The sequence below is a fragment of the Oncorhynchus mykiss genome, chromosome 6, assembly GCF_057628025.1.
Source record: "Oncorhynchus mykiss isolate SJ-2025 chromosome 6, ASM5762802v1, whole genome shotgun sequence".
Taxonomy (NCBI): domain Eukaryota; kingdom Metazoa; phylum Chordata; class Actinopteri; order Salmoniformes; family Salmonidae; genus Oncorhynchus; species Oncorhynchus mykiss.
The window spans coordinates 61,524,413-61,540,272 of record NC_143027.1 but is presented as its reverse complement, the minus strand read 5'-3'; the positions used below and the strand labels follow the sequence as shown (position 1 = coordinate 61,540,272).

Sequence of the window (15,860 nt, the reverse complement as noted above, 5' to 3'; positions counted from 1 at the left end):
TGAATGCTGGTTTGTATAGTCCTGTGCCCGCAGTGAAGCAAAACTTCCTCCTTTGTCAGAGGAAAGAGGTATATTTTTTGAATTCCATAGTGTGCTAAGATGCCTCTTCATTTGAGTAGTATGACACTCTGTATGAGTCTTCCGGGCCTCTCCTTGTTATAACCCTACCCAAATAAGCATATTTTATGTCAGCTCCTGTCTCGCTGCAGTGAACTTGTCAACATTTTACTATGACTGTAACGTGTACCCATGATATGTTTCAGCACTTTTTTATTTCAGTGTCCTACAGTTAATAGCTCTCTGTTTAGGAAAACACTGAGTTAGACAATGTTTGGGGCGTGTCAAAGTGAAGTGGGCAGGAGGCAGTCAGGAGAAAACTATTTTGATGTGAAATCAGGTATAGAGAGTAACTAAGGTTTTTCATAACAGCATTACCGTAGGGAGAGGTGTGGCAGGGCATCACAACCCTTCAAACAGGCAAGCTTTATTAAAATATACCTTGCCTCTTGCAAGGTTATCAGGGGAATAATTTCTCTAAAAATAATCTATATTTTCCATACAGCTGACTGAACTGCAATTTCTCTGAGATTACAGATCTTGTCAGATGAAATGTCAGAATCCACCCAAAACCCAGTATGTTCTGTAGTACTGGCAAGTATCTAGGTGTTTCTTAAAGATGGGAGCACATAATATAATACACTGATTTAATAAAAGTGCTATCGCCACAGAGCTTTAAATAGTAATTTTCCAATGCGAGACATTTACTTTTTATATATATAACACAGTGTTTCATTTTCATTCAGTCTTTACTCTCAAGTGAATCTGCACCAGCTTGCCATATTCATTGGACTGTTTATAAAATATCTGTTTATCCCATGGTCATGAAATATAAAGAACAAACTTTAACAAGCATATAACTCAATTGAAGGAGTAGATGGAGGAGATGAATGAGGACATTCTAGCACACTACTTAGCTCTTAACCCTGTCCACTACCACATCACATGCCACAGGGAGGGTCGGAGGAGTCTCTATAGATTCTCTATAGCTTTTCTTGGAAATTGTAACTAAATCAGTGGCTGAAAAAAAAGCAAAACCACCCAAAGGTCAGAATAAGGCTGAGAATGATTTCTCATTTTAAAAAAAACGAATTTAACCAGGTAAGTTTACTGAGAACACATTCTCATTTACAGCAATGACCTGGGGAATAGTTACAGGGGAGAGGCGGGATGAATGAGCCAATTGGAAGCAACAGCTGCACTAACCAGCATATCTTTAATATGAATGATGTGGATGATGACATTGGACACATAGCTAAGCCCAAACCCCAGGTATAAGGTTGCAGTATCACTGTACTGTGTAAGCGGTTGATTTTTCAATAAAGTTCATCGCCTAACGCATTTCAACCAACACTTAAGTGACAATAATGTACATTGATTATATGTCTTTGGATGAGTAAGAACCTACACAGTATTGTCATAGAAGGGTAGAAAAATAGGATGCCCTAGGACACCACTACTGTGACATACAGCATGTATACTTAGTGTATTAGCTGCTATTTACATTGTGAGAGGTAGCTGAACCGGCAGTTATGTGCATGAAACAAAAACAAGACTTTGATTTGTATGTGCATCTGTAAGAAGCAATTTCAAAGAAGCCCGTAAATAGTGCTAGTGGAACCACTGGGACATAAATGGCCTCTTCTGCATAATTGCTGTGAGTCTTGAATTGTAGTACGCCTTGATTGCATGTTTAGTATGGGGTCCATTGAGACCTTCTATGTAATTTAGAAACTGACGATAACATTACATTTTTCTAAGACTATGAACTGAGTCTTTTTTTCATGAGTCGGGAATAAAAGTCACCCTGTGATGGTGGCCCAATGAGGGGACCCATGTAAAAATTACACTCTGAGGGGAAATGAAATTATATCCCAGGCTGCATCAGTAATTACACGCTGAGAGAGACTTTAGCATGTCGGATGACATGGGGTAGATCCGCCAAGGAATGTCTCTGAAGCGCCTGGCTGTCTGCCTGTTTGGCTCTGCTCTGAGTGACACAGCGAGGGCTGGTCTTTCTCCGTGCTCCAGGATCAAAGATAGGCCTATCACATCATCTCAAGAGCACCAAGGAGGGAAGGGACAAAAGGGAAAACTTAATGAATATCAGGGTCTATGTAAATATGACAATGGGACATCTCTGGTCATCACTTTGGTCTCCCTCTCAAGTTGTCCCCTCACTTTATAATGCTCCCTACCGCTTCCCAGCTCGGTAAAGAAAAGTGCTGCTATTGAGCCTACAGCCAACTATTGGCAGGAGGCATAGTGTCTGCCAAAACCCGCTGAGAAAACCCATGGGGAATTTGGTGGGAGGTAGTCTGAAGGAGAAGAGAGATTTTCAAAGCTCACTGGTGCATTGATGCATCTCACCCCCAGCTGGGTATGTTGAGATAGACCACCATAAATAACCACAGGAGGGCCAGTATACCTGACTTCTGAGGATGGGGCACTGCAATAATCACCTGATAGTGATGACTAGGCTATTACCCTGCAATTTATGGCGCAATTCCACTAGAGGAACCAAACCGTGCTGGGTCGTGACGTGCCGGAACCAGCACTAACTAGCCTTGTTGGTTCTTCGTTGATTTTTCCATTTGCAGTGGAACTGGAAACAGGACTAGGTTTAACTCGTGGAAATTATTCTAGTGACTGCCATTTTTAAGTATGGAGTAGGGAGACATACTGTGGAGTTAGCTGGGCTATTTTGTGCCGTCCTTTTCATTTTTTTGGTTTGTGGGCAGCAAACGAGAGGAGACAGCTGAAAAGAGACAGAGAAACACACAACGTGTCATCATGCGAGGAGAGGATTGCTTCAGCCGGTTGACAGACCAGTTTATGTGTCGAAAGTAATGCTCAAGAGAGGTATGTTTATCTGTTTAGCTAGCTGTTGTGCATCTGTCTTTGTGAACTGTTCAAAACCTTTTTGGAATGAGGACAGCTACAGTATTACAGTTTCTTTCAATAAGTTGAAGACCTGCAAATACGGTATTACTCTTGCAGTATGCTGTGTTATAGGCCCCTAGGAGGTATGTAAAATGCATCTATTTAGCTAGTTACATCATGTGTATTTGTCTTTGTGACAGATACATTACATGACTAAAAATATGTGGACACTTGCTCGTCGAACATCTCATTCCAAAATATGGGCCATTAAGATGGAGTTGGTCCCCACTTTGCTGCTATAACAGCTTCCACTCTTCTGGGAAGGCTTTTACTACATGTTGGAACATTGCTGCGGGGACAAGAGAATTAGTGAGGTCGGGCACTGATGTTGGGAGATTAGGCCTGGCTTGCAGTCGGTGTTCCAATTCATCCTAAAGGTCTTCGATGAGGTTGAGGTCAGGGTTCTGTACAGGCCAATCATGTTCTTCCACACCGATCTCGACAAACCATTTCTGTATGGACCTTGTGTTGTGCACGGGGGCATTGTAATACTAAAATGGGAAAGGTCCTTCCCCAAACTGTTCCCACAAAGTTGGAAGCACAGAATTGTCAAGAATGTCATTGTATGCTGAAGTGTTAAGAATTCCCTTCACTGGAACTAAGGGGCCTAGCCCAAACCATGAAAAACAGCCCCAGACCGTTATTCTTCCTCCACCAAACGTTACAGTTGGCACTATGCATTGGGGCAAGTAGAGTTCTCCTGTCATCCGCCAATTCCAGATTCATCTTTTGGACTGCCAGAAGTGAATTGTGATTCATCACTTCAGAGAAGGTGTTTCCAGTGCTCCAGGAGCCAATGGCGGCGAGCTTGATACGACTCCAGCCGAAGCTTGGCATTGCACATGGTGATCTTAGGCTTGTGTGTGGCTGATATGCCAAGGAAACCCATTTCATGAAGCTCCGGACGAACAGTTGTTGTGCTTACGTTGCTTCGAGAGGCAGTTTGGAACTCGGTAGTGAGTGTTGCAAACGAGGACAGACAAATTTTACGCGTTACACGCTTCAGCACTCGGCGGTACCATTCTGTGAGCTTGTGTGGCCTACCACTTCGCAGCTGAGTCATTATTCCTCCTAGACATTTCCACTTCACAATAACAGTGCTTACAGTTGACCAGGGCAGCTCTAGCATGGCAGTAATTTGACAAACTGACCTGTTGGAAAGGTGGCATCCTATGACGATGCCACGTTGAAAGTCACTGAGCTTTTCAGTCAGACCATTCTACTGTCAATGTTTGTCTATGGAGATTGCATGGCTGTGTGTTATACACCTGTCAGCAACGGGTGTGGCTGAATTAGCCGAATCCACAAATTTGTATATATAGTGTACACATTGTACATACCTAGGCCTACATCATATACCCTATACTGCAAGAGTAATATTTCAGGACTGTGTAATAGCTAGTTGTCCTCATTCAATACTGCAAGAATAATTTAGTAAAACATTCTTTTGAGAAACACTTCCTGACCTACATCAGACAATAATTAATCAACCCAATCAACTATATCATCTCTACCTATGCTATGGTGAGTTGATGTGTGTCCATTTGACAAAGAAACACAATGTTTAATAAGAGATATTTTTTCTTTCTTGTGTGTGATTGTCTCCCTCTAACAGGCACCAAACTCAACCAACACCCTTTGGACAACAAAGCGCCTGGACCAACAACAGAACTACTAGCATGACAGACCAAGCCTGGTACCAAGCTTAGGAAATATGTATATATAACAACATTTAACACATATTTAATACCTTATTTTTGTTGGCACCTCCATACATCCATTTGTTTGTGTGTGTGTTACTGTCAGACAAATCCTGTGACTTGGGGTCGTAGAACAAAACGGAGAACACCTTCGTGTTTGTCATAACCATTCGGACGCTACAGGCATTTTTGTGAGAAGACCGATTTTCGGGATGTCTCATGGTCTTACAACCATCACTGTATCTCGGCCACCTTCCAACGCAGATGCGGAATAGGCGGATAGGTGGATGTGGTGAATTGAGATGCATGCTGATGTCTTTAGCTTAATAAAGTGCTACTATATACTCCTTTATGTTAATTTTACCATTAGACATACACTGTCACGCCCTGATCTGTTTCACCTGTCCTTGTGCTTGTCTTCACCGGTGTCGCCCATATTCCCCACTTATCCTCTGGGTATTTATACCTGTGTTTTCAGTCTGTTTGTGCCAGTTCGTCTTGTTTGTTCAAGTCAACCAGCGTTTTGTCTCAGCTACTGTTTTTCCCCAGTCTCCCTTTTCCTCGACTGTCCTGACCCTTGACTGTCCTGACCCTGTACCCGCCCGCCTGACCACTCTGCCTGTCCTTGACCCTGAGCCTGTCTGCCGTCCTGTACCTTTTCTCCACCTCTGGATTACCGACCTCTGGCTGACCTGACCCTAAGGCTGCCTGCCGTCCTGTACCTTGACCTCTGCTCTGGATTAACGACTCCTGCGTGCCTTGACCTGTCGTTTGCCTGCCCCTGTTGTTATAGTTAACGTTGTTACTTCACACAGTCTTGGGTTTTACCTTGATTCCGTTCAAAAGCTTACACTCCAGGATGCTGGCCTTCTAGGCAGAGTTGCAAAGAAAAAGCCCATATCTCAGACTAGCCAATACAAATTAAATATTAAGATGGGCAAAATAACACAGACACTGGACAGAGGAACTCTGCCTAGAAGGCCAGCATCCCGGAGTCGCCTCTTTTCTGTTGACGTTGAGACTGGTGTTTTGATGAACTATTTAATAAAGCTGTCGATGAGGACTTGAGATGCATATGTTTCTCAAACTAGACACTCTAATGTACTTGTCCTCTTGCTCAGTTGTGCACCGGGGCCTCACACTCTTTCTATTCTGGTTAGAGACAGTTTGCTCTGTTCTGTGAAGGGAATGGTACACAGCGTTGTTGCCAGTTTCTTGGCAATTTCTCTCATGGAATAGCCTTCATTTCTCAGAACAAGAATAGACTGACGAGTTTCAGAAGAAAGTTATTTGTTTCTGGCCATTTTGAGCCTGCAATCAAATCAAAGTTTATTTGTCACGTGCGCCGAATACCACAGGTGTAGACCTTACAGTGAAGTGCTTACTTACAGGCTCTAACCAATAGTGCAAAAAAGGTATTAGGTGAACAATAGGTAAGTAAAGAAATAAAACAACGGTAAAAAGACAGGCTATATACAGTAGTGAGGCTATAAAAGTAGCGAGGCTACATACAGACACCGGTTAGTCAGGCTGATTGAGGTAGTATGTACATGTAGATATGGTATAAGTGACTATGCATGTATGTCACATTCTGAACTTAGTTCCTTTATTATGTCTTTGTGTTAGTTTGGTCAGGGTGTGAGTTGGGGTGGGTAGTCTATGTTTCTTTTTCTATGTTGTATTTCTGTGTTTGGCCTGGTATGGTTCTCAATCAGAGGCAGCTGTCGATCGTTGTCTCTGATTGAGAATCATATTTAGGTAGCCTGTTTTCCCCATTTTGTTTGTGGGTGATTGTTTTCTGTCTCTGTGTCTCTACCAGACAGGACTGTTTCGGTTGTTCTTTTGTTTACTTTGTGTTTCAGTGTTCAGTTATTGAATAAATTTAACATGGACACTTACCACGCTGCATGTTGGTCCGATCCTTCCTACTTTTCCTCAGAAGAGGAGGACGAAAATCATTACAATATATGATGAACAGAGAGTAGCAGTAGCATAAAAGAGGGGGTTGGCGGGTGGCGGGTGGCGGGACATAATGCAGATAGCCCGGGTAGCCAATGTGCTGGAGCACTGGTTGGTCTGGCCAATTGAGGTAGTATGTACATGAATGTGTAGTTAAAGTAACTATGCATAAAGGATGAACAGAGAGTAGCAGCAGCGTAAAAAATAGGGGTTGGGGGGCACACAATGCAAATAGTCTGGGTAATCATTTGATTACCTGTTCAGGAGTCTTATGGCTTGGGGGTAAAAACTGTTGAGAAGCCTTTTTGTCCTAGACTTGGCACTCCGGTACAGCTTGCCATGCGGTAGTAGAGAGAACAGTCTATGACTGGGGTTGCTGGGGTCTTTGACAATTTTTAGTGCCTTCCTCTGACACCGCCTGGTGTAGAGGTCCTGGATGGCAGGCAGCTTAGCCCCAGTGATGTACTGGGCCGCACACACTACCCTCTGTAGTGCCTTGCGGTCAGAGGCAGAGCAATTGCCCTAGCAAGCAGTGATGCATCCATGCTCTCGATGTTGCAGCTGTAGAACCTTTTGAGGATCCCAGGACCCATGCCAAATCATTTTAGTTTCCTGAGGGGGGATAGGCTTTGTCGTGCCCTCTTCATAACTGTCTTGGTGTGTTTGGACCATTCTAGTTTGTTGTTGATGTGGACACCAAGGAACTTGAAGCTCTCAACCTGTCACGACTTCCTCCGAAGTCGGCTCCTCTCCTTGTTCGGCGTCATTCGGCGGTCGACGTCACCGGCTTTCTAGCCATCGCCGCTACATTTTTCATGTATCCATTTGTTTTGTCTTGTTCCCTGCACACCTGGTTTTCATTCCACAATCAATTGACATGTATTTATTCCTCTGTTACCCATCATGTCTTTGTGTAAGATTGTTTGTGTTACGTGTATTTTGTCTATTGGTGTGTTTGTTACGCGCCAGACATTTGTCTATGTTCCGTGTTTTGGGCACGTTGTTTGTGCTTATTATATTTTACCGGAATAAAGTGTGCGCCTGTTCACTTCACTCTGCTCTCCTGCACCTGACTTCGCCTCCAGTACACATCTACTACAGTCCCGTCGATGAGAATGGGGGCGTGCTCGGTCCTCTTTTTCCTGTAGTCCACAATTAACTCCTTAGTCTTGGTTACATTGAGGGATAGGTCGACAGGTCGAACCCACAAATGCTGATGCTCAAGATACTCAACTAATCTCATCTAATCTAAAGAAGGCCAGTTGTATTGCTTCTCTAATCAGAACAACAGTTTTTCAGCTGTGCTAACATAATTGCAAAAGGGTTTTCTAATGATCAATTAGCCTTTTAAAATTATAAACTTGGATTAGCTAACTCAACGAGCCATTGGAACACAGGAATGACGGTTGCTGATAATGGGCCTCTGTACGCCTATGTAGATATTCCATTTAAAAATCTGCCATTTCCAGCTACAATAGTCATTTACAACATTAACAATATCTACACTGTATTTCAATTTTATGTTATTTTAATGACCAAAAAATTAGCTTTCTTTCAAAAACAAGGTTATTTCTAAGTGACCCCAAACTTTTGAATGGTAGTGCACCGTCTTTTAAGTTTTTAGTTTTTATCCGCTGGGAATACCCTACGACACTATTGTATATTCTATCTTCAACCAATGTGTGATTGTAGTTCAATAAAAGTGTGTAAATCATAGTATATCTAGTCTTTATTTCCTACATTTAAAATCCACAAAATTAGCTAAATGTACATTATTTTCATTTTTTAACAATAGGCTAAATTCAATTAACAATAATTGAAAACCAAATTCACAATGCTTTTGGTGTAGTGCAAATTTAAGTGAATAAAAACAAAGCATTTTACATAAGAACATTATGTTTAAAATATTGAAATGTCTGCTGCTGGTGTCTTATGTTGTTTTATGGCTTGGACAAACTTTCCAAATACAGCTATGAAGCTGTTGTTAAACGACACTGTGAGTCCCACGTAGCCACCCTGGCTGTCCTGTCTGCTGCGCTGGCTGCTGCCTCATCTTCACATAGATGATTGAAGTGCTGATCCTGCTGCTGACGCTGGACCACAAGTGTCTCCAGGTATGAGGCCTCAGTCTCCCTCATGAAATTCAGGTATTTGCTGGTTGTGCTTGCAGTGTGTTTTCTCTTCCTTAGGAAAATATATAGGCAGAAGTAATTGCATGTACAGTACAGGAATGATAAGTTACAGTGTCACGTCCTGACCTTAGTTCCTTTTTTATGTCTCTATTTTAGTTTGGTCAGGGCGTGAGTTGGGGTGGGCATTCTATGTTTTGTGTTCTATGTTTTTTATTTCTATGTGTTTGGCCTGGTATGGTTCCCAATCAGAGGCAGCTGACAATCGTTATCTCTGATTGAGAACCATACTTAGGCAGCCTGTTTTCAGTCTATGGGTTGTGGGCAGTTGTTTTCTGTGTCTGTGTTTTCCATACAGAACTGTTTCAGTTTTCATTTATTTCTCTGTTTTTATTTGTATTCTGTGTTCAGTTTAATAAATACATTATGGACACTTACCACGCTGTGCATTGGTCCGATATTTCATACTCCTCGTCAGATGAATAAGAAAATCGTTACATACAGACTCCAAAGCAAACCTGAGGGCAGCCAGTGTGAGTGCAGTTTTTTTCTCCAACCATGTATTGTCTCGTCAAATGTATTAAATATTATCCTGCAAAGGCCAGTGCGGGGCCAACCAGATCTACCAACTAGATACACCAGTTATGCAAATAATAAAGGTCTTGGGTCAGAATATGATTCATTGAATTGATCAGGTATGAAGGTAAGACCCAGATGCAGACCATGTCGAATAAACAATAGTTTAATATCCCAACTGCAGGCAGGGGTCAGTAAACCAGAGGTGGGGCAATGGTACCGGGCAGCAGGCAGGGTCAGGGTGGGGCAGAGGTTGGTAATCCAGAGGGGGGCAAAGGTACAGGTCGGCAGGCAGGGTCAGGGGCAGGTAGAGTGGTCAGGCAGGCGGGCTCGGAGTCAGGACAGGCAAGGGTCAAAACCAGGAGGGCGAGAAAAGAGAGACTGGGAAAGCAGAAGTTGAGACACAAAACGCTGGTTGACTTGAACAAACAAGACAAACTGGCATCGGACAAACAGAGAACACAGGTATAAATACACAGGGGATAATGGGGAAGATGGGTGACACCTGGAGGTGGGTGGAGACAATCACAAAGACAGGTGAAACAGATCAGAGTGTGACAGAATCAATGTAACAGTTTTATATGTAAATTCCTATATCCTCAGTGGAAGTTAATAGAAATCGTGAAAGAAGTTATCCTTTTTAGATAACACTATACTAAATATATTCATATGTCACCAAATAATTGATTGAAATACGCTGTTTTTCAATGAAGGTCTACAGTAACTTCAACAGCACTGTCTGGGGTAGCACCATGGTGTAGCCGGAGGACAGCTAGCTTCCGTCCTCATCTGGCTACATTGACTTCAATACAAAACCTAGGAGGCTAGTAGGCCTCACCTCCTTCCATAGACATAACGACCACTTCCAGGGGATGTCCTCCAAACAATCAAAACTTTTGCAGTATGAACTGACATGTTGTCCATCCAATCACAGAATTAGGATCAGAGAATGAACTGGAGATGGAGATGGAGATTGTGCCACAGAGCATTATGGGGGTTCTATGTGTTGAGAAGCTTGGTGACATTGTTGGCTAGAGATGCAGCGTGATAGTTGAGCATTTTTTGGATTTTACTATTAAATTAGTTTTTTCAAATTACATGAGATATATTATAAAGGTATATTCTAAATTGTTTTCTTGGTTTTAGAACTTTATTTTGTGTCCAGTTAGTAGACTTGCGTGAGTGTGAGTTTTCTCCACCAGAATGGTAGAATGGCCAACTCTGCTGAGAATGTTATGGACTTGTTGTTGAAGAACCCCTTTCATTCTCTGGGGTACACGGAAAAGGTGAGAATGAAAAGTGAGGGTCAACCTCTGCCTGAGATCAGTTTCATGAAGGAGGATGAAAAGGGGAGGGTGTTCACTACCAAGTGGGTTCAAAAGTATAGCTGGTTAACAGGGAGCCTTTCATCAAGCCGCTTGTATTGCTGGCCTTGCCTGATTTTTGGAAAGCCTTGGTCGAAAGGTGGGCATAGTGACCTGAAGAACATTGATTATTCAGCTAAATGGCAAAACAAAAGCAGGGAGCATATAAATGCCCACATCAGATTCAAGCTTCTGGGAAAAAGCTGCATTGATTATGACGAAGGTCTGCGTATTCAAACTGCAAAACCACGAGAAAGTAAGAAGAAACGTGAATGTTCTCAAGTGGCTGATCAACACTACTGCATTTTTGAGCATTCAAGAATTTGCTTTCAGAGGACACAACGAGAGGGAAAGTCCCGCCAACAAGGGCAACTACAAGGAGGTTGCAGAGGTAATTGCACGTTACGATGCTTTACTTGCTGAATATTTCTAACTTTCGACTGTCTTTTCTGGATGTTGAAAACAATTCTGAATGATTTGATAGCTTCCATCGCATAATGATTTATTTCAGCTTTTATTTCTTTCATCACATTCGCAGTTGGTCAGAAGTTTACATACACTCAATTAGAATTTGGTAGAATTGTTTTTAAATTGTTTACTTGGGTGAAACTTTTCGGGTACCCCTCCATTCCTCCTGACAGTGCTGGTGTAACGGAGTCAGGTTTGTAGGCCTCCCTGCTTGCACACATTTTTTCAGTTCTGGCCACAAATGTTCTATAGGATTGAGCTTTGTGATGGCCACTCCAATACCTTGACTTTGTTGTCCTTAAGCCATTTTGCCACAACTTTGGATGTATGCTTGGGGTCATTGTCCATTTGGAAGACCCATTTGCGACCAAGCTTTAACAGCCTGACTGATGTCTTGAGATGTTGCTTCAATATAGCCACCAAATTTTCCATCCTCATGATGCCATCTATTTTGTGAAGTGCACCAGTCCCTCCTGCAGCAAAGCATCCCCACAACATGATGCAGCCACCCCTGTGCTTCACGGTTGGGATGATGTTCTTCAGCTTGCAAGTCTCCCCTATTTTCCTCCCATCAAAACAAGTATCATTTTGGCCAAACAGTTATATTTTTGTTTCATCAGACCAGAGGACATTTCTCCAAAAAGTACAATCTTTGTCCCCATGTGCGGATGCAAACCATAGTCTGGCTTTTTTTAGGGCGGTTTTGAAGCAGTGGCTTCTTCCTTGCTGAGTGGCCTTTCAGGTTATGTCGATATAGGACTCGTTTTACTGTGGATATCTTCACAATGTGCTTTGCTGTTGTTCTGGGATTGATTTGCACTTTTCACACCAAAGTACGTTCATCTCTAGGAGACAGAACGTGTCTCCTTCCTGAGCGGTATGACGACTGCGTGGTCCCATGGTGTTTATACTTGCGTACTATTGTTTGTACTGATGAATGTGGTACCTTCAGGTGCTTGGAAATAGCTCCCAAGGATGAACCAGATTTGTGGAGGTCTACAATTTATTTTCTGAGGTTTTGTCTGATTTATTTTGTTATTTTCCCATGATGTCAAGCAAAGAGGCACTGAGTTTGAAGGTTGGCCTTGAAATACGTCCACAGGTACACCTCCAATCGACTCAAATGATGTCAATTAGCCTATCAGAAGCTTCTAAAACCACAACATCATTTTCTGGAATTTTCCAAGCTGTTAAAGGCACAGTCAACTTTGTGTATGTAAACTTCTAACCAACTGGAATTGTGATACAGCGAGTTAAAAGTGAAATAATCTGTCTGTTAACAATTGTTGGAAAACTTAATTGTGTCATGCACAAAGTAGATGTCCTAACCGACTTGCCAAAACTATAGTTAGTTAACAAGAAATTTGTGGAGTGGTTGAAAAACTAGCTTTAATGACTCCAACCTAAGTGTGTATAAACTTCTGACTTCAACTATATGTCACTCCCTTTGGTTATTTCCCGAGTCATTACTGTTTCTCTTTCAGTGTTTCATGTATGTACACTACTCGTCTTTCTTGTTTTATTCCTTGTGTTATTTTTTATTAAAGTCACTTTCTGTACTTGCTTCCCGACTCCCAGGGTACATGTTACATATACATTTTTAATAAGAAATTATTCACTGGAATTAATCAATCAAAAAAATAATAGTGATAACAGATGTGAACACATTTTTTAGAAGGCCTACGGTTGAAATGGACATCGTTTTCATCAAGCCAGCTTCTTTCTATGGTGCTACCCTTTCCAGGGTTAGGATTTTTAGGAGGACTTGAAAATGAGCCGGAGCTGAGAGGATCACCAAAACTGAATGTATTTTGGTTTCAGTGCATTTTCTTAAACAAAAATGTAAATAGACTATCAATGTGTAGGCATACTGTATAATAAAATCAAATAATTAAATAAAGGTTCAATTTAAATAAAAATAAATAATAATAATTGTGTACTAAAAACATTCATGTGTTTTTGCAGAGCATACATGGTTGCTAAGAAAGAGGTTAGTTTTGCTATATCCTTATCATGTGTACGCAGCATTTGTGTGTTGGAGTCACTTTAAATTCTTAATTGATCTACCATTTCTATCATAGGCCACTGTAATCGATGGCGGCTCAGGGCAGTACCATTCTGCTCATTTGATGAAGATGCACATGGATCAGATTCAAACTTTGAAGACCGAGTTCGAGTCATTGAAGGCAGACCAGCAGAAAGAGAAACATTGTCTGAAGGCAGAGATACGGGCGACAGCTGATGCATTGGTCCAGAGTCAGGCGCTATTGGCGGAGAGTCAAGCAGAGAATGACGTGTTGAAGAGGGCGAGGAATGAGATGGAGTCACAATCCATGCCAGGTACACCTGTGAGCTCTGGAACTCAACATACGTGGCGGGTTCATCAGGTCGTCGGTTCATCCTGACATTTCCATTCCTCTTCTGACAACAGAACTTGACCAACTGCTCACCAGGCACAGCAAGGGCCGTCCGGACCGTTATGCTGTTCTACTATTCCAAGGATGTGTAACCGAAGAGAGATACCACGAGTGGACACAGAATACCAACTGGGATGGATCCCGAGGCAAATGTGGCTTGCCATTGAACCTCCGGGTGTTAATATCCATGACTGATGCAATCTGAAAAAGCATTAAAGACAGAGTTAATGAGTATTTGAGGTCACGAGAAATTCTGGACATGGCCTGCTCACCGTTATGTCAGGAATTAGGCATTTTACCATGTTTACTACAGTATGTACTGTAGGCTATGTTTACTTGTCAGACTACACAGTAGCCTAATAAACAAATGCAGGCGACTTCTATCTTCAAAATGCTTTAAATGCTTTATTATCCAAATGTTTAAAGTACGTGTGGGTGACCTCATCTAACCCCAAACTGTTGGATAAGCATATACAGTACAGTACTATATTTATTCATCAGCATCTTTATGCTTTCGTTCATAAAATAATGATAAAATACTGTTTCAAAATGCAGATGTTTATTTAGGTATGGATCCATATCAAATTACTATGGAAATAAATATCACTGAATGACAGAAATATTGGGACAAAGTAGGCTAATGAAGGTAACAAATTGTTGCTTACTGGAAAATCCTCTTTCAAACACACGGTCACCTTGTACATCGCCATTATGGCTATTAGCAGGGCTATTACCAGGACAATAGACATGCCTAGAAGGAGGGTAGGGGGAGAATTCTATCGTCAAATGTATTTCTTAGTTAGGTTGGCTGTATCACAACCGGCCGTGATTGGTTGCAATTTCAGTTTAATGCACCAGAAAACACAAAACAAATAATACATCAAATATTGTGGTTAAACTCAAATATACTAATTTAATTTAAAAAACAGAAACGTTTACATGCGGTAGGGGGAAAATTATTATTATTATTATTAACAGTGTTTTTCACAAGCGTAGCAGGCTGGGAATTCTGCATATAACATTTCTAGGATGGGCTATTAGCAGGACAATATATATTGGACATATTGGTCATGGCTCCCAAGTGGTGCAGTGGTCTAAGGCACTGCATCTCAGTGTAAGAGGCATCACTACAGTACCTGGTTTGAATCCAGGCTGTATCACATCTGCCCATGATTGGGAGTCCCATAGGGTGATGCACAATTGGCCCACCGTCATCTGGTTAAGGGGAGGGTTTGGCTGGTCGGGATGTCCTTGGTTTCTCTCCCTCTAAAAACATAAATCAATATTTTGGCCTTTATAAATATAATTTTGTTATTTTTTCAGATTACAATCACTCAGTTACATTTTTTGGAGAATTATATAATCTCCAAAATATCGTTATATATAGCCTACCCGCTATTTCAGCATCGTTTCGTGATACTCTGAGACAAGCATGGAGAAACAAAAATGTCCAATTATATTCCATGATTTCTAAAGATATATGTTTTGACCGAATATAAGCAGGTGATGTCTGCTAAATAATCAAGTTGACGGCACAGTCATATAGCCTCGGCACCTACATAAACTTAGTAACTCACTCATTCATGGCTTCAGAGACCCATTTCGGTTAAGAGACCTATTTCGTTATTAGGTACAAGCACTCTGGTGAGCCAGACTGGGAATCCTCTAATTCCCATCAACCGCACTCCTTTTTTCGCGATACTGCTGTGGGGAGCCCAGTCTAAGTCTCTCCGGGTGCTCATTGACTCTGGGGCTGATAAGAGTTTTATGGACGCTACCCTAGTTTCTGAATTAGGTATCCCCACTCAACTCCTCTCTGTTCCCATGGAAGCTAGAGCACTGGAAGGCCGCTCCATTGGCAGAGTTACCCACTGTTCCTGTTAATCTGCGGTTTTCAGGAAATCACAGTGAGGCTATACAGCTTCTACTCATTGAGTTCCCCCATGTTCCTGTTGTGTTGGGATTTTCTTGGCTCCAAAAACACAACCCCGTTATTGACTGGACCATAAGTTCAATCCTTTGTTGGAGTCCGTTCTGCCCTTCCCATTGCCTCAAAGCAGTGCAGACTTCCCCGAGATGGCCTCCTCAGGGCTTAAGTCAAGACGCGCATTTCTCTGCCGCAGAGTACCATGACCTCTTGGAGGTCTTCAGCAAGGCACGGACTACTTCTCTTCCCCCGCATTGCCACTACGATTGTGCATTTGACCTTCTCCCAGGCACCACACCGCCTCGTGGTCAGCTATATTC

At 42.1% G+C, this 15,860-nt stretch overlaps 1 long non-coding RNA gene across 1 annotated transcript; it reads left to right on the top strand.

Moving 5' to 3' along the window:
• Positions 1–2,404: 2,404 nt before the first annotated feature.
• LOC149982944 (uncharacterized) lies at positions 2,405–5,295 on the top strand. The gene is made up of 3 exons (XR_016496958.1): positions 2,405–2,919; positions 4,616–4,696; positions 4,807–5,295. It is a non-coding gene; the product is annotated as an uncharacterized LOC149982944 (long non-coding RNA).
• The last annotated feature ends 10,565 nt before the right edge of the window (positions 5,296–15,860 follow it).